The following is a 19,137-nucleotide window of genomic DNA, read 5'->3' as shown; positions in this document are numbered from 1 at the left end:
ATCAGTTTTACTTCAGTAAATGTCGAAGAGTGCTGAAATGTAGCCTGAAGAGAAAGTGGTGCAGATCCTGTTCTTGCAATTCAGTCCTCATTCTGCAACACTGCATCAGTTGTGCATCTGGTGCACAGGGCTGCTGAATCATTAATATTATCAGAAGTCAAAATCAGTAAGAGTTCTAATTGTCAATAGCTAATTAAGACATTTCTAATCAAGACCAATCAAACTCAACGTTATGAAGCGCAATACAACCCAATTCACTGCATCCCAGGACACAGCTCCAACACACCATAATTCAGCATACTGAAGCGCAATGAACCCAGCTAAAGATAGCTCAACTTCATATATCCAGGCACAGTATAACACAATCCAACCCACTACTACTTGCTACACCCTAGCACAGTACAGTTTATCTCAATTGCAGCACTCATCTGAGATGGAAGATTGTAAATCTGAGATGGAAGATTGTAAATGTGATCCCTATACTCAAAATTTAAGTTGGTATTCAAGTACGGTATGGCAGGAGGGCTGTATCACTTAAAGTGCCATCTTTTTGATGTGTTAAACTAATGCTCTGTTTACCTGTTTTGGTGGTTCGAGGGGATATTAAAGATCTTATAACACATTTGAAGAACAGCAGGGACTTTTCCCAGTGGCCAAAAATAAATTGACTGGTCATAAATCTCATTGCTGTTTGTGGCCTCTTGAGGTGTGAAAAATGCTTGCTTATAATGATTGCTCATATTGATTTCCTGCCAAAGTTGGTCTCAGAATTTAGCTTCGCTCCAGATATTGTCATTCCTTCCTTTCCCATTACATTTTCTGTCCTTGAGAGTAAGCTGCATTATGTTCATGCCCTTAGGATGCTAACCACAATGTTATGATCAATCCTCTGATTTTCATTGCTAAGTAGTTAACAGAATGTATGCTTAATTATTGCCACCAACCTGGCAAGAGACCAGAAGATTATGCACAGGGTTACTCTACCTGTTTGATTCATGGGCATCATTGAAGCAGGTCTCTACTGACAGCAGGACTGTTATATATTCATTAAGTTTTACACTTTTGACAAAACTCATGCAGTCCTAAAGATCACAGTTTCTGAATTTTCACACAAGTTTTCTTCCTTCTCCTGTGGGTACTACTTTGGCTCCAGCAGTGTGTGAACTGAAGAGAGAGAATACCAAAGTCTTTATGAATGGTTGTATTCATCTCCTCAAGCCTTTCAGGCCATTCATTTAATATAGTTTCCTTTACATAATTTCAGGTGGATGTATTTTGGTTATTTATTTTCAAACAGCCTTTGATAAGGTACCACATGGTAGGCTCAAAGAGAAAGGCTATGTGGAGTCAGGGAACAAATAGCTGAATGGATAGAAAATTGGCTAAACTATAGAAATCTCGAGTAGGAGTAAAGGGTAGTTATTCAGATTGGACGAAAGTAGAAAGCAATGTTCCCCAAGAATCAGTGGTGGGAGCACTGTTAATTCATAACTTACATTAATGATTTAGATATAGGAATAAGTGACTCAATATCAAAATTTGCAGATGATACCAAACTAGGGGTTATAGACAATGCTGAGGAAGAATGCAATGTTGTACAAAAAGATGCTAGAAAACTTGCAGACTGGGCAGTTAAGTGGCAAATGACCTTTAATATAGTTAATGTGAGGTGATGGGCTGCTAGGATAAACAGAAAAGTCACCTACACCTTAGAAAATAAACTGAATATGATAGAAGAGCAAAGAGATCCAGGGATACAGGTTAGCACATCATTAAAAGCAGCATTGCAGGTCAGCAAAGCAATTAAAAATGCTAAGAAAGCACTGGGATTTGTTTCTAGGGCTATAGAATTCAAAAGTAGTGAAGTTTTAAACTTGTCAAGGACCTGGGTGGGGCTGTACTTTGAGTACTGTGCACAGTTCTCGTCTCCATAATGTAAAAAGGACATAGAAGCACTGGAGAAAATGCAAAAACGATTTACAAGGGTACCAAAGCTGGGTGATTGCAGCTGTTAGGAAAGTTTGAACAGGTTGGGCATTTTCCTTTGGTAAAGGGAAGAGTTATAGGAGCTGTGATAAAGATCTAAAATTATGGGTTGGACAGGGGAGATGATGGGAGAATCCAAAACCAGAAGCCATAAATACAAGATAAATACTAATAAATCTAGTGGGGAAATAAGGAGAAATTTCTGTACTTGTAATGGTTAGGATATAGAACTCGCTACCACAGGAAGTGGTTGAGGCAAATATCTTAGCTGCTTTCAAAAGGAAACTAGACAAGTACATGAGAGAAAAGGGAATAGAAAGATATACTAAAAGCTGAGATAAGGCAGATGGAATGGGAGGAGACTCGTGGAGTATAAACAACAGCGCAGACTAGTTGGGCCAAATGGTCTGGTTTAAAGCTGCATATTTTGTGTAAAGCTCATTGTCCTTCCTTCTTAGTCAATCTAGTTAGGAAAAATGAACTGCTCCATTCTAGGTCTTGGGAGGTGGCGGGATCCTGTGGATGTCCATGCTTTGACTTCATCTGTCATTGCCACTATTGTTTAACCTATATTTGAAAGTTCCAATTGGTAATCTAAATCAACCCATTTCAAAATAGTTATGCCTGAGTTCAACACACCAAAGAAATATGTTTATAGAGGAACCTAAATTTATTTAAACACAATATTTACAGACCAAGTACAAGCTTCGCCCAGGGGCCAAGTAGTTTGGAGAATGGAGTTTCTGTTGCCTAGGTTGAATGTAAGCTTCTTGCTGAAATATGACATTTTAGACCTCCTTACAATTATTTGACCCCATTTCCCCCCCCACCAGCACTGAAAATCTTATCTCCTCCCACCTTCCCCACCAGTGTCACGCCAGATTTCCCCTGACCTCATTACAGCCTTGGTTCAAACATGGACAAAAGAGCTGAACTCAAGAGGTGATGAGAATGACTGCCCTTGACATCAAGGCAGTATTTGACCGAGTATGGTATCAAGGAACCCTAGCAAAACTGAAGTCATTGGAACTTAGGGAGAAACTTCTCCACTGGTTCAAGTCATACCTAGTGCAAAGGAAGATGGTTGTGGTTGTTGGAGGTCAATCATCTCAGCTCCAGGACATCACTGCAGGAGTTCCTCAGGGTAGTGTCCTAGGCCCAACCATCTTCAGCTGCTTCATCAATGACCTTCCTTCAATCATAAGGTCAGAAGTGGGGATGTTCACTGATGATTGTGCAATGTTCAGCACCATTTGCGACTCCTAAGATACTGAAACAGTCTGTGTAGAAATGCAGCAAGACCTGGATGACATCCAGGCTTGGGCTGATAAGTGGCAAGTAACATTTGCACCTTATAAGTGCCAGGCAATGACTATCTCAAACATGAGAGAATCTAACCATCTCCCCTTGACATTCAATGGCATAATGATTGCTGAATCCCCCACTATCAACATCCTAGTGATTACCATTGACCAGAAACTGAACTGGAATAGCCATATAAATACTATGGCTACAAGAGCAGGTCAGAGGGTAGGACTCCTGCAGCAAGTAACTCACCTCCTAACTCCCCAAAGCCTGTCCACCATCTACAAGGCACAAGTCAGGAGTGTGATGGAATACTCTCCACTTTCTGGATGGGTGCAGCTCCAACAGTGCTCAAAAAGCTCGACACCATCCAGGAAAAGCAGCCCGCTTAATAGGCACCTCATCCACAAACATTCACTCCCTCCACCACCTACGCACAGTAGCAGCAGTGTGCACCATATACAAGATACACTGCAGCAACACTTCAAGGCTGCTTAGACAGTACCTTCCAAACCCATCATCTCTGCCACCTAGAAGGTCAAGGGCAGCAGTTGCATGGGAACATCGCCACCTGCAAGTTCCCCTTCAAGCCACACACCATCCTGACTTGGAAGTTTATCGCCGTTCCTTCATTGTCTCTGGTTCAAAATCCTGGAACTCCCTTCCTAACAGCACAGTAGGTGTACCTACCCCACATGGATTGCAGCGGTTCAAGAAGGTGGCTCACCACCACCTTCTCAAGGGCAATTCAGGATGGGCAATAAATGTCCTAGCCAGCGATGCCCACATCCCATGAATGAATTTAAAAAATCAGGGAAGTGAAGGCACGGGAGTGCTGGCTGCCGCTCCGAAGATTGCGGCGGGCCCGTAAGATTCGAGGTGAGTTTATTTAAATCTATTAATTCCATCTTCCAGCACGCCCGCCACCATGGAGCGTGACTTCGTGGTCCGGTAAATCCCAGCCATAGTTTGTATCTTACTGTACTGGTGTTGTAAGAATTTAAATTGGTAAATTGCAGAGTAACCGAAGTCAAAATCGAGTTTTGATAATTGAGTACATCGCTTCCTGTTAATGCACTAATAGCATTCACTACTTGTTAAACCCGTACACAGGGTGCCAGTAACACCGCTAAAAGTACCCTCACGACCTAAGATATATTTCAGTTCGTTAACAGTAATATTTCCAAAGTTTGAAAATTCAAGCCAGCTGCACCACACCTTCCCCATCCCTCAACACTAAATTCTCTTGGAGTCAGATACCTTCCGTTCAGAATCACCTCTCCTCTCAGTGCTTGCACATCTCAGTTCTGAAAACCCTCTCAGCCTGCATTTATTTAAAATGTCTCCTCCCCTCACTGTCAGCTCTCTCGGTCCAGAATGCCCCCCTCCTGCTCAGTGTTATCTATCTCAGTTCAGAATTCCCTCTCCTCTAATTTTTGGCTACTGTCGGTTCAGAATGATGGGCCTCTCCATCTCTCTCCCTTCCGTATCTGGATAACAATCCCAACACTGTTGAAATTCTTTATCTTTCACCGAGTTTTCCATTTCATTAACCTTTCAGCATCCACCTTGTTTATATGCATCACAAAGAGCCCAGTCTATCAATTCATCTTTAATTAAACATCTCCTATTTTCCATGACTTCAATTAAAGCTGAGCATCATTTGAAATGCCCCAACCTTACAGCTGCTTATGTGAAGCTCAGTCAATAGCATGCATACATAAAGAAATTAACAAGGTTCTCTCCAGGAAGTGTGATTGAGTCCTCGAGTATCTCATAGTGCTGGGAGACAGAGCAAAAAAGCATAGAAGGGGCCAGAGTAAATAAAATGGCTTTCCTTACCTTTATCTGCTGTGTCGGGTTACGCTGGGTTGAACACAACTGGAACTTAAGTTGTATTGTGTTTCACAGGTGTTGGGAAAGTTTTGAGCTGAGATGTGCAGAGTTGGGTTGTGTTGGCTTGGGTGTGATGAATTGTGTTGTTTTAGGCATCTCCTTGGTTCTATGGAGTTGAATTGTAATGTGTTATGTTCAGTTAAGATTAATATTTTGCTATCCTATCCCTCAGATATATCTAATGCATTTTATATACAGTGAATTATTTGGAATACTGCTCTGTCAGGGTGCCAGATTAAGGTTAGTCTATGCATAGTGCCTGGATTTCAACCACTGGTCGGTAGAAAGCAACAATGTGGTGATAAAATCCTACGATCAATGTGGTGAGATGATTATCATAAATTGATTTAATCCAACTATGAATAAACATAGGTCTGGAATGATTCTATTCCCAAATTCCCTTCATAAAGTCACATATACGAGGATGTTCCTCTATTGGTCCTGAAAGCAAAAGGTCATGGAAGACTAAAATGATAATGAGATTTCTACCTGAGGTTAAACAGATGTTGATATTGTAAAATGGAAGAAAGGTCACAAGAAAGGTGAAACAAAAATAGAACTTTCTGGAAGTACACTGGCCTTGATATTAATTTTAAGGTGGCTTCCGAGCAGAGGTGCGGGTGGTAGAATTGCAGGGACGAAACCCGGTAGTCAACTCAGTGGGTCGGAATCTGAGATCGCAACTTAATTGAACCAGTTAATTTTGACTTCCATGTTTTGTGTCTCCAAGCTGTGCAGCACCCGCATGTTGCAATCTCAACTGTATTAAAAGAAACACTGCAGAAATGGAAATTGGAGGTGTTCATGTTGGATGATGTACATAGAGCAAGGGAAAGCATCCAGATCCAATAAGGCATCACTGGAAATTACTGCTGGATGCAGTCAGGAGGAGGAGGGACATACTTCTCAGCAATGTGAGGAAGAAATCTGTGGCTCTCTCCAAGAAGGAAGGATTGGAGGTAGCTGAGGAAGGAGGTATCTCTAAATAAATAAAAAATAAATAAAAAGTGAGTAGCGGGAGCATTATTCCCAGTTCTTAGATGCAATGTAGGAAGCTGTTTCTGACCTAACCAGGTCAGGAGAAGTGAATACATTTGCTGAATTAATCTACATCCTGTGTTTTAAGCCCTGCCTCCTTTCACTCTATCTTGCTAAACATTCTCCATCATATCACCCACTCAAATCTCAGCAACACCCAGCCTTCACTTTCTGTGTACTTCAGCATCATCTTCCCAATTATCTATCAACTGTTGCCACTTACCCAAATCTATGTGCAATGTGAAGCATCTGTCTCACCGAATGCACTGCATCCATCAGGGGAATACATGACCTTTACACACTCTCAGGTTTTTTTTTTGTCCCTAGTAGAAGAAGAGAACAAAACGCAAGGGAAAGGGACATGACTGGAGGTAGCCTGCTAAAAATAGTCCAGCTAACAGATGCAGAGGAGGAGGCCTAGAGACAAGTAACACATTGGCATCCCTCTCAGTCAGAGATGGAGAGACAGGGAACTCACAGCTGGTGACAAAATTGCAAATATCTCTGATACACACATTCTGACTTTATTTCATTAATGACTAAACTATGAGAAGACTGAGTATGGTGATTGTAAAGATTGTGACTTGACCACTGTTGAATTATTTTTTACTTATGAAGTTGAATTAAGTGTGAATCTTAGACCCTGTAGTTTTTGTTTAGCCTTTATTTAAGATTGGCTTGAACAGAAGTTGCACAGGCAAGGTATGAACAAGTGTAGTCTCGCACTCTTCAGATTTGGATACCCTTCGGGTATTACACCAGGCACATATTTGGGTATTGTACTACTAAAAACTAAATATTGCAGCCTATCAATACATTAATGACTTCTGCCCCAAATCTCTTTTTCTCTCCTATTGGCTCTTTTTGCCACACAATCTCATGGTGCTCCACCTTCAGTAATTTTCCTCCATGCCTAGACTGGCCTTTCATCATGAGCGGCTTCCTGTCTTTGCACCACGATTAATCCAATCAACTGTTGCTGGGTTTCATGTCTTTATAACTGCAGTTGACCCAATCAATTGTTGCTAGGCTAACACTCTCGTACCTTCACCTTACCTTCCATGTTTCAACATTTTTTTGTTTTGAATGTACGTAATTAATCAAATAAATCTATCCTTTCATCTGCCCCTCCATTTTTGGTTCCTCTTTTGTACTGCCTTGGCTATCTAATCCTCATTTCTGAAGGCTTTTACCTCTCTGATGCTCTTGCGCAGCAGGCACGTCATGATCAATAGCACAACTAGTACTACTAATTGAGTAACTAATAGTCCCATTTGGACCAGTCTAGCCCCGGGATGTAATTCTACACTTGTCGCTATCTCCCCTCATTGATGTTTTTCTAATTTTTTAATTGTTTCCTCTATCTGTTTATTAGCATGTGTACTATATGTTTTTGTGAGGTTCTTCGTTATGTGGATTTCACACTGAGGGATGGAAGGGATGAAGTGTGAGCTTATTCACTTTGGCAGTAATAGAAAAGCAGAATATTTTTTAAAAGATGTGAAACTTTTAAATGCTGATATTCAGAGAGATATGGGTGTACTCGTACAAGGAATACAGAAAGTTAGCATGCAGGTATAGCAAGCTATTAGGAACGCAAATGACATGTTGGCCTTTATTGCAAGGGGGTGGGAGTACAAGAATAAGCAAGTCTTGCTACAATTGTACAGGTCTTTGCTGGGACCACACCTGGAAAACTGTGTGCAGTTTTGGTCTCCATATTTAAGCAAGAATATACTTGCATTGGAGGTGGTACAGCAGAGATTCACTAGCTTACTTCTTGGGATGCGAAGGTTGTCCAATGATGAGAAGATGAGTAAGTTGGATCTATACTCTCTGGAATTTAGAAGAATGAGATGTGATCTCATTAAAACATACAAGATTTTGAAGGGGCTGGATAGGATAGACACTGAGAGGTTGTTTCCCCTGGCTGTGGAAACTAATGGGCCAATCGTTTAGGACTGAGATGAGGAGAAATTTCTTTACTCAAAGGGTTGTAAAACTTTGGAATTCTCTACCCGCGAAGGTTGTGGATGCTCCATCATTAAATATATTTAAGGTTGAGACAGACGGACAGATTTTTCGCCTCTAAGGGAATCAAGGGTAATGGGGAGAGGGTGGGAAAGTGGAGTTGAGGCCAAGTATCAGCCATGATTCTATTGAATGGCAGAGCAGGCTCGAGGGACCGTATGGTCTACTCCTGCTCCTATTTCTTATGTTCCAATATGTGGGTATGCTCGGATCGCCTTATTCTCCAAGGGCAGTTTCAGTTGAGGTGGGTTATATTATGATGGTGCACTGGCACCAGTGTGCTATCACCGATTTTGTTTTTTTCAGTTAGAGAGACATAGAATTGGTGTTTTGAAATGGGGCATCAATCCAACAATCATAAAGGCAGCTGTGGTGGTCGGTCGCACAGTATTTTTCCTTGCCTTTGTAGGCTCTATTTGTCCATTCCTCCACCCAGAATCCTAGGTTCATCTTATAATTGGGTGATTGGGCGCCAGACTGTGTGCCATTTTGGGACACAACATATCTCATCCGTTTTCTTCAAGAATTAACAAGTAATTGGCCAAAGTATTTTTTTTGTCTCTTTTTTGTAAAAGCACTATGCAGAGAAAATGTCTTTATTTTTCTTTAACCAGTGCATTTGAGTGTGTGTGTTTTATTTTTATTATTCATTCATGGGACGTGGGCATCGCTGGCTAGGCCGACATTTATTGCCCATCCCTAATTGCCGTCGAGAAGGTGGTGGTGAGTTGCCTTCTTGAACTGCTGCAGTCCATGTGAGGTAGGTACATCCACAGTGCTGTTAGGAAGGGAGTTCTAGGATTTTGACCCAGCGACAGTGAAGGAATGACGATGTAGTTCCAAGTCAGGATGGTGTGTGACTTGGAGGGGAACTTGTAGGTGGTGGTGTTCCCATGCAACTTGTGCCCTAGTCCGGCTAGTTGGTAGAGGTCGCGGTTTTAGAAGGTGCTGTCTAAGGAGCCTTGGTGAGTTGCTGCAGTGCATCTTGTAGATGGTACACACTGCTGCCACTGTATGTCGGTGGTGGAGGGAGTGAATGTTTGTAGATGGGGTACCAATCAAGCGGGCTGCTTTGTCCTGGATGGTGTCGAGCTTCTTGGGTGTTGTTGGAGCTGCACCCATCCAGGCAAGTGGAGAGTATTCCATCACACTTCTGACTTGTGCCTTGCAGATGGTGGACAGGCTTTGGGAGTCAGGAGGTGAGTTACTCACCGCAGGATTCCTAACCTCTGGCGGACCTGGCAGCTGGTGGACCTGGGCGGAAGCTGATCTGGAGTGGGAGCTGTAAAAGAGAGCGCGGGGCTCGAGGCCCTCACTTACCTGAAGATGGGAGCGGCGGCAGCTGGCGGACCTGCTCTCCCTCTCGGCGTGCTCTGAGACGCGAAAAAAAACTTACAGTGACATCACGGGAAATTTGCAAGGTGATTGGTTGGGTGAGTAGCAGCTGTTAGTACATTTAAATAGTTTAAAAAAAGGTAACTTTTTTTTGTTGAAAAAAAACCTCGAGTGTTAAGGTGAGTACTACTAAAGTGTTTTTTTTAATTCAGTGTAACTGATTAAGGACTTTAGATTGTAGTGGATAGAACAAGGCCCCTAGTGTAATTAGTATTTTTTAATTAAGGGAGTAACTAATTAACCTAAGGGTAAGTCATGGCAGGAGAGCTCAGCCCCGTGATATGCTCCTCCTCCGCTATGTGGGAAATCAGGGACGCTTCCAGTGTCCCTGACGACCATGTGTACAGGAAGTGTATCCTTCCGCAGCTACTGGCTACCCGCATTATGGAGCTGGAGCTGCAGGTTGATTTACTGTGGAGCATCCGCGATGCTGAGAACATCGTGGACAGCACGTTTAGCGAGGTGGTCACACCGCAGGTAATGACTGCTTAGGCAGAAAAGGGATGGGTGACCACCAGGCGGAGTAGTAGGCACAGGCAGGTAATGCAGGAGTCCCCTGTGGCCATCCCCCTCTCAAACAGATATACCGCTTTGGATACTGTTGGGGGGGGATGACCTCCCAAGGGAAAGCAGCAACAGCTAAGTTCGTGGCACCACGGAGGGCTCTGCTGCACAGCAGGGGAGGAAAAGGGGTGGAAGAGCTATAGTGATTCTATTGTAAGGGGTACAGATAGGCATTTCTGTGGCTGCAAACGAGATTCCAGGATGGATGTTGCCTCACTGGTGCTAGGGTCAAGAATGTCACGGAGCGGCTGCAGGACATTCTGATTCTGAAGGGGGAGGGTGAGCAGTCAGAGGTCGTGATACACATTGGTACCAACGACATAGGTAGAAAGAGGGATGAGGTCCTGCAACAAGAATTTAGGGAGCTAGGTAGCAGATTAAAAAGCAGGACCACAAATGTTGTAATCTCTGGATTACTCCCTGTGCCACGTGCTAGCGAGTATAGGAATAGGAGGATAGAGCAGATGAATGCGTGGCTGAGCAAATGGTGCAGGAGGGAGGGCTTTAGGTTCCTTGAACACTGGGTCTGTTTCTGGCAAAGGTGGGACATGTACAAGTTGGATGGGTTGCACCTGAACTGGAACAGGACCAACATCCTTGCTGGGAGGTTTGCGAGTGCTGTTGGTGGGCGGGGGGAGCGGTGTTTAAACTAATTTGGCAGAGTGGAGGTACAGTAGGGGGTGAGGCACAGCCAAATATAGAAGAGAAACTGTCAGTCTGGAAGGCAGAGCAAATATAGACCTGGTAAGGCACAAGTGAAAAATGCAAGGCTGGATTGCATCTACTTTAATGCAAGGAGTCTTACTAATAAGGCAGATGAATTGAGGGCATTGATTAGCGCATGGGATCATGATATTGTTGCTATCACAGAGACATGGCTGAGGGAGGGGCAGGACTGGCAACTCAATATTCCAGGGGAAAGAATCTTCAGGCATGATAGGGGAGGGGATAAAAGAGGAGGAGGCATTGTACTGTTGATCAAGGAGCTTTTTGAGCCAGTCCTTAGAAAGTCCGACAAGAGAAGGGGCAGTACTGGACCTAATCCTAGGGAATGAAGCTGGGCAAGTGGTAGAAGTATCAGTCGGGCAGCATTTCGCGGATAGTGACCATAACTCTGTGATTTAAGGTAGTTATGGAAAAGGACAAAGACAGGCCAGAAATAAAGGTACTGAATAGGGGGAAGGCCGATTTCAATTTGATAAAATAGGATCTGGCCAAAGTGGACTGGGAGAGCTACTTGTAGGAAAGTCTACATCAGTGGGAGTCATTCAAAGAGGAAATAGTGAGGGTTCAGAGCCAACATGTACCTGTTAAGGTGAAGGGTAGGACCATCAAGTCCAGGGAACCCTGGATGTCAAGGGATATAGAGGATTGGATCAGGAAAAAAAAGGAAGCTTATGGCAGATTCAGAGCGCTGAAAACAGCGCAGGCACTAGAGGAGTATAGAAAATGTTGCGGTGGGGGGAGGGGGGGGAGAGGGGGGTGGTCCTTAAAAAAGAAATTAGGAGAGCGAAGACGCTACATGAAAAAACATTGGCGAGCAAGATAAAGGAAAATCGCAAGGCATTTTATAAGTATATTAAGGGCAAGAGGATAACCAAGGAAAGAGTAGGGCCCAGTAGGGACCAAAGTGGCAATCTGTGGGTGGGGCCGGAGGGCATAGGTGAGGTTTTAAATGATTACTTTTCATCTGTTTTCACTGTGGAGAACAACAATGTAGGTGTAGAAATCAGGGAGGGGGATTGTGATATACTTGAACATATTAACATTGAAAGGGAGGAAGTATTAGATGATTTAGCAGGCTTAAAAGTGGATAAATCCCCAGGCCCAGATGAGATGTATCCCAGGCTGTTATGTGAGGCAAAGGAGGTGATAGCAGGGGCTCTAACACAAATTTTCAGATACTCTCTGGCCACGGGAGAGGTGCCAGAGGACTGGAGGACAGCGAATGTGGTACCACTATTCAAGAAGGGTAGCCGGGATAAACCAGGTAATTACAGGCTGGTGAGTCTAGTATCAGTGGTTGGGAAAATATTGGAAAAAATTCTGAGGGACAGGAATCTCCACTTGGAAAGGTCAGCATGGCTTTGTCAGGGGGAGGTCGTGTCTAACTAACTTGATTGAATTTTTCAAGGAGGTGACTAGATGTGTAGATGAGGGTAAAGCAGTTGATGTAGTCTACATGGACTTCAGTGACGCTTTTGATAAGGTCCTGCATGGGAGATTGGTTAAGAACAACATTTAACAAGTATTTAGATGAGCACTTGAAACACCATCGCATACAAGGCTATGGGCCAAGTTCTGGAAAATGGGACTAGAATAGTTAGGTGCATGATGGCCAGTACAGACAGAATGGGCTGAAGGGCCTGTTTCTGTGCTGTATACACTATAACTCTATGACCTGCTCTTGTAGCCACGGTATTTATATGGCTACTCCAGTTCAGTTTCTGGTCAATGGTAGCCCCTAGGATGTTGATAGTGGGGGATTCAGCGATGGTGATGCCATTGAATGTCAAGGGGAGATGGTTAGATTCTCCCTTGTTGGAGATCGTCATTCCCTGGCACCTGTGTGGTGTGAATGTTACTTGCCACTTATTACCCCAAGCCTGGATATTGTCCAGGTCTTGCTGCATTTCTACACAGACTGCTTCAGTATCTGAGGAGTCACAAATGGTGCTGAACATTGTGCAATCATCAGCAAACATCCCCACCTCTGACCTTATGATTGAAGGAAGGTCGTTGATGAAGCAGCTGAAGATGGTTTGGCCTAGGAAACTATCCTGAGGAACTCCTGCAGTGATGTCCTGGAGCTGAGATGATTGACCTCCAACAACCACAACCATCTTCCTTTGCGCGAGGTATGACTCCAACCGACGGAGAAGTTTCCCCCTGATTCCCATTGACTTCAGTTTTGCGAGGGCTCCTTGATGCCATACACGGTCAAGGCTCCTTGATGTGAAGGACAGTCACTCTCACCTCACCTCTTGTGTTCAGCTCTTTTGTCCATGTTTGAACCAAGGCTGTAATGAGGTCAGGAGCTGAGTGACCCTGGCAGAACCCAAACTGAGCGTCATTGAGCAGGTTATTGCTAAGCAAGTGCCACTTGATGGGACTGTTGATGACAACTTCCATCACTTTACTGATGATTGAGAGTAGACTGATGGCACGGTATTTGACCGGGCTGGACTTATCCTGCTTTTTGTGTACAGGACATACCTGGGCAATTTTCCACATTTTGCCGGGTAGATGCCAGTGTTGTAGCTGTACTGGAACAGCTTGGCTAGGGGCACGGCAAGTTCTGGAGCACAGGCCTTCAGTACTATTGCTGGAATATTGTCAGGGTCCATAGCCTTTGCAGTATCCAGTGCCTTCAGTCATTTCTTGCTGTCGCGCGGAGTGAATCAAATTGGCTGGTGTCTGGCCCCTGTGATAGAGTCATAGAGTTCTCCAGCACAGAAACAGGCACTTCAGCCCATCGTGTCTGTGCTGGCCATCCAGCACCCAACTATTCTAATCCCATATTCCTGCACTTGGCTCGTAGCCTTGTATGCTATGGCGTTTCAAGTGCTCATCTAAATACTTCTTAAATGTTGTGAGGGTTCCTGCCTCCATCACCTCTTCAGACAATACGTTCCAGATTCCAACCACCCTCTGGGTGAAATAATTTTTCCTCAAATCCCTCCTAAACCTCCTGCCCCTTACCCTAAATCTATGCCCCCTGGTTATTGACCCCTCCGCTAAGGGAAAAAGTTTCTTCCTATCCAACCTATCAATGCTCCTCATAATCTTGTACACCTCAATCATGTCCCCCCCTCAGCCTTCTCTGCTCCAAGGAAAACAACCCTAGCCTTTTCAGTCTCTCTTCATAGCTGAAATGCTCCAGCCCAGGCAACATCCTGGTGAATCTCCTCTGCACCCTCTCCAGTGCAATCACATCCTTCCTATAGTGTGGTGACCAGAACTATATACAGTACTCCAGCTGTGGCCTAACTAGCGTTTTATTTAGCTTCATCATAACCTCCCTGCTCTAATATTCTATACCTTGGCTAATAAAGGCAAGTATCCCATATGCCTTCCTAACCACCTTATCTACCTGTACTGCTGCCTTGAGTGATCTATGGACAAGTACACCAATGTCCCTCTGTACTTCCTAGGGTCCTACCATCCATTGTATATTCCCTTGCCTTGTTAGTCCTCCCATAATGCATTACCCTACACTTTTCAGGATTAAATTCCATTTGCCACTGCTCCGCCCATCTTACCAGCCCATCTATATCTCCCTGTAATCTAAGGCTTTCCTCCTCACTATTTACAACACCACCAATTTTCGTGTCATCTGTGAACTTACTGATCATACCTCCTATATTCACGTCTAAATCATTAATGTACACTACAAACAGCAAGGGTCTCAGCACCAATCCCTGTGGTACACCACTGGTCACAGACTTCCAATCGCAAAAACAACCCTCGACCATCACCCTCTGCCTTCTGCCACTAAGCCAATTTTGGACCCAATTTGCCAAATTGCCCTGGATCCCATGGGCTCTTACCTTCTTAACCAATCTCCCATGTGGGACCTTATCAAAAGCCTTACTGAAATCCATGTATACGACATCAACTGCTTTACCCTCACCGACACATCTAGTCACTTCCTCGAAAAAGTCAATCAAGTTAGTTAGAGACGATCTCCCCTGACAAAGCCATGCTGACTATCCATGATTAATCCCTGCCTCTCCAAGTGGAGATTAATCCTGTCCCACAGAATTTTTTCCAATATTTTCCCAACCACTAATGTTAGACTCAACTGCCTGTAATTACCTGGTTTATCCCTGCTACCCTTCTTGAATAATGGTACCACATTTGCTGTCTTCCGGTCCTCTGGTACCTCTCCTGTGGCCAGAGAGGATTTGAAAATTTGTGTCAAAGCCCAGGTTATCTCCTCCCTTGCCTCACATAACAGCCTGGGATACATCTCATCTGGGCCTGAGGATTTATCCACTTTTTAGCCCGCTAAAATGGCTAATATTTCTTCCCTTTCAATGTTAATATGTTCAAGTATATCACAATCCCCCTCCCTGATCTCTACACCTACTCCATAGTGAACACCGATCAAAAGTAATCATTTAAAACCTCGCCTATGTCCTCCGGCTCCACACACAGATTGCCACATTGGTCCCTAATGGGCCCAACTCTTACCCTGGCTATCCTCTGACCCTTAATATACTTATAAAACGCCTTGGGATTTTCCTTTATCTTGCCCGCCAGTGTTTTTTCATGTCCCCTCTTTGCTCTCCTAATTACTTTTTCAAGTGCCACCCTACACATTCTATACTCCTCTAGTGCCTCCACTGTTTTCAGCGCTTGGGATCTGCCGTAAGCCTCTTTGGTTTCCTGATCCAATCCTCTATATCCCTTGACATCCAGGGTTCCCTGGGCCTGTTAGTCCTACCTTTCACCTTAACGGGTACATGTTGGCTCTGAACTCTCACAATTTCCTCTTTGAATGACTCCCACTGATGTGATGTAGACTTTCCTACAAGTAGCCAGTCCACTTTGGCCAGATTCTGTTTTATCATATTGAAATCGGCCTTCCCCCAATTCAGTACCTTTATTTCCGGCCCGTCTTTGTCCTTTTCCATAACTACCTTAAATCTTACAGAGTTATGGTCACTAATGTGATGCTGGAGACTTCAGGAGAGGCCAAGATGGATCATGAACTTGGCACTTCTGGCTGAAGATTGTTGCAAATGCTTCAGCCTTATCTTTCACGTTGATATGCTGGGCTCCCCCATCATGGAGGATGGGGATATTTGTGGAGCCACCTCCTCCAGTTAGTTGTTGAATTGTCCACCACCATTCACGGCTGGATGTGGCAGAACTGCAGATCTTAGATCTGATTCGTTGGTTCTGGGATCGCTGAGCTCTGTCTTTCGCATGCTCCTTACGCAGTTTGGCACGCAAGTAGTCCTGTGTTGTAGCTTCACCAGGTTGACACCTCATTTTGAGGTATGCCTGGTGCTGCTCCTGGCATGCCCTCCTGCACTCTTCATTGAACCAGGGTTGGTCTCCTGGCTTGATGGTAATGGTAGAGTGGGGGATATGCCGGACTATGAGGTTACAGATTGTGGTTGAGTACAATTCTGCTGCTGCTGATGGCCCACAACGCCTCATGGATGCCCAGTTTTGCATTGCTAGATCTGTTCAAAATATATTCCATTTAGCACAGTAGTAATGCCACAGAACACGATGGAGGGTATCCTCAATATGAAAGCAGGACTTAGTCTCCACAAGGACTGTGCAGTGGTCACTCTTACCAATACTGTCTTGGACAGATGCATCTGCGGCAGGCAGCTTGGTGTGGATGAAGTTAAGTATGTTTTTCCCTCGTCTTGGTTCCCTCACCACCTGCCGCATACCCAGTCTAGCAGCTATGACCTTTAGGACTTGGCCAGCTCAGTCAGTAGTGGTGTTACGGAGCCACTCTTGGTGATGGACATTGAAGCCCCCAACCAGAGTACATTCTGTGCCCTTGCCACCCTCAGTGCTTCCTCCATGTGGTGTTCAACTTGGAGGAGTACTGTTCATCAGCTCAGAGAGGGCGGTAGGTGGTAATCAGCAGGAGATTTCCTTGACCATGTTTAACCTGATGCCATAAGACTTCATGGGGTCTGGAGTCGATGTTGAGGACGACCAGGGCAACACCCTCCCTACTGTATACCACTGTGCCACCACCTCTGGTGGGTTTGTCCTCCGGGGGGACAGGACATACCTGGGGATGGTGATGGCAGTGTCTGGGACATTGTCTGTAAGGTATGATTCCGTGAGTATGACTATGTCAGGCTGTTGCTTGACTAGTCTGTGGGACAGCTCTCCCAACTTTGGCACAAGCCCCCAGATGTGTGTGTTTGTGTGTAAGGTAAAAAGGGAACTTTCATATTTCAATCTCTGTGTTAATGCTTTGCTTCGTTACTGGATAAGTCTTGTTTTATAATAAACTAATAATTTTGTTTGTTAAAGAAACCCGGTTGGTGTATTTTATTCTGGGATAAAGAGTAGAGTATATGATTGACTGTATCAGTACCTGGGTAAACATTTAAATATATATTGTGGCCTGTGGAGAAGTGGAACTAGAAAAGACAGTACACTCCTCTCACCTTGGTTGTAACACAATGTCATCAAACACTCCACCGAATTATCCCAAAACCAAAAACAGAAAACAGCAGCAGTCTGCTAAGTAAGTTGATAACATCACTGTTAACTTTCAGGATCATGTAGCCAACAGCAAACTTAGACTTTCAGGCACACTTTCGGAAACTGAACACAGAATCCAGTAGCCTCTTCCTTTTCAAATAAAAGCTGAAAATGCTGAAAACACTATCTCTCACAGCAATTTTAAGTTATGCTGTGGGCTTTTAACTTCTTTCTCTTTTTCCTTAAACCTTTTATTACATCTCAAGTGTTGAATTCAGGGTTTTTTAAGGAACTCTTTTATAACATTTGTATGCTTTGAAGGCCCTGATATTAACTTTTTGGTATTAACTCTGAACCCTCTGCACAACCTCTTTTTTTTAAATATAAGTCTTCAGAGGCAGTGGCAGCCGTTGCCTACATCTGACTTGTCTTTTTCCAAAAGGAATTTACCCGGTTCCAGACTCTCTCATTACCTATCTGTTTCCAAATGAAATTCACAGCCTAAGTTTTTTTTCCTCGTCAGTGGTAGAGATGGAGGTCAGATTGGTCACGTAGACCTTCTATAATTTCTTAAGCAAAAATATCCTGTCGAGTTGGTTACACAGACCTTAGTGACTTTTCCCTTTTGGATCTGGCTCCCATGTGGAGGTGATCAGGCTCCCGCACTACAAATTTACCCCTTACAACAACTCCGCCTCTCTAGGTAACTATAGCAGTTGAGGACTGTAACTAGTCGAGTCATTTCTTCAGTCACGAGAGTGGTTGAAGGACAGTTTAATGCAAGGGGAGGGAGAGGGGTTTGGTGCTGGATGTAGCAATGGACTGCAGGATTTCATTTCTTATGGTTTACACTAGGTGAACCTTTGCATTAATGAGGCATCCCTGGCATGGTGACAAGTCAGCTGCCATATTTCAATTGTAGGCCCCATTTTTCTTTTGAAATGAATGTAAGCATCTGGTCTGGTGATGGGTGCCCCAACTTCATCCTCTTGCTTCTGTTCCTGTATATTTTAAAGGTCAGTTTCTTGAACCCTGGGGAATCCATGTTGGAGATGTGAAATTTAAACCTATCTTAAATTCATTTTACACACACATTATTAACATCTCCCAAGGACATTAATTGTGCCAATAACTACCCTCCCCCACCACCCATCTGCAATAGTTAAATTTCTGCCTTCAGCGAGTAGGTTTCACCCCGGTCTCCAAATGAGCCTCTGTTAAACCCAGAAGCGGGTGTGTTGGAGCTAGGTTGCGATAGCAATCAAAAAATCATTTATCTTAATCCCTCACAATTTTCCCCACCCAAACGTTCCTGGGAGTTGAAATTCCTCTCAAGTAGATCAGTTAGCATTTGCAGCATGAAAAGACAAATTAAACTTGTTTTGAATAAATATTGCATCCAGTCTGGGCGCTGCAGTTAAGGAAGGATGTGAAGGCATTGGAGAGAGTGCAGAAAGGATTCACGAGAATGGTTCCAGGGATGAGGAACTTCATTTAGTAAGATAGATTGGAGAAGCTGGGACTGTTTTCATTGGAGAAGAGAAGGCTGAGAGGAGATTTGATGTAGATATTCAAAAATCATGAGGTGTCTGGACAGAGTAGATAGGGAAAAACTGTTCCCACTTGTCAAAGGACAAGAACAAGAGGGCACTTATTTAAACTAATTGGCAAAAGAAGTAACAGCGACATTAAAAAAAGCTTTTTCACGCAGCAAATGGTTAGGATCTTGAA

Source organism: Heterodontus francisci, chromosome 14, assembly GCF_036365525.1.
Source record: "Heterodontus francisci isolate sHetFra1 chromosome 14, sHetFra1.hap1, whole genome shotgun sequence".
NCBI classification, from domain to species: domain Eukaryota; kingdom Metazoa; phylum Chordata; class Chondrichthyes; order Heterodontiformes; family Heterodontidae; genus Heterodontus; species Heterodontus francisci.
Note: the sequence above shows the minus strand (reverse complement) of the source record.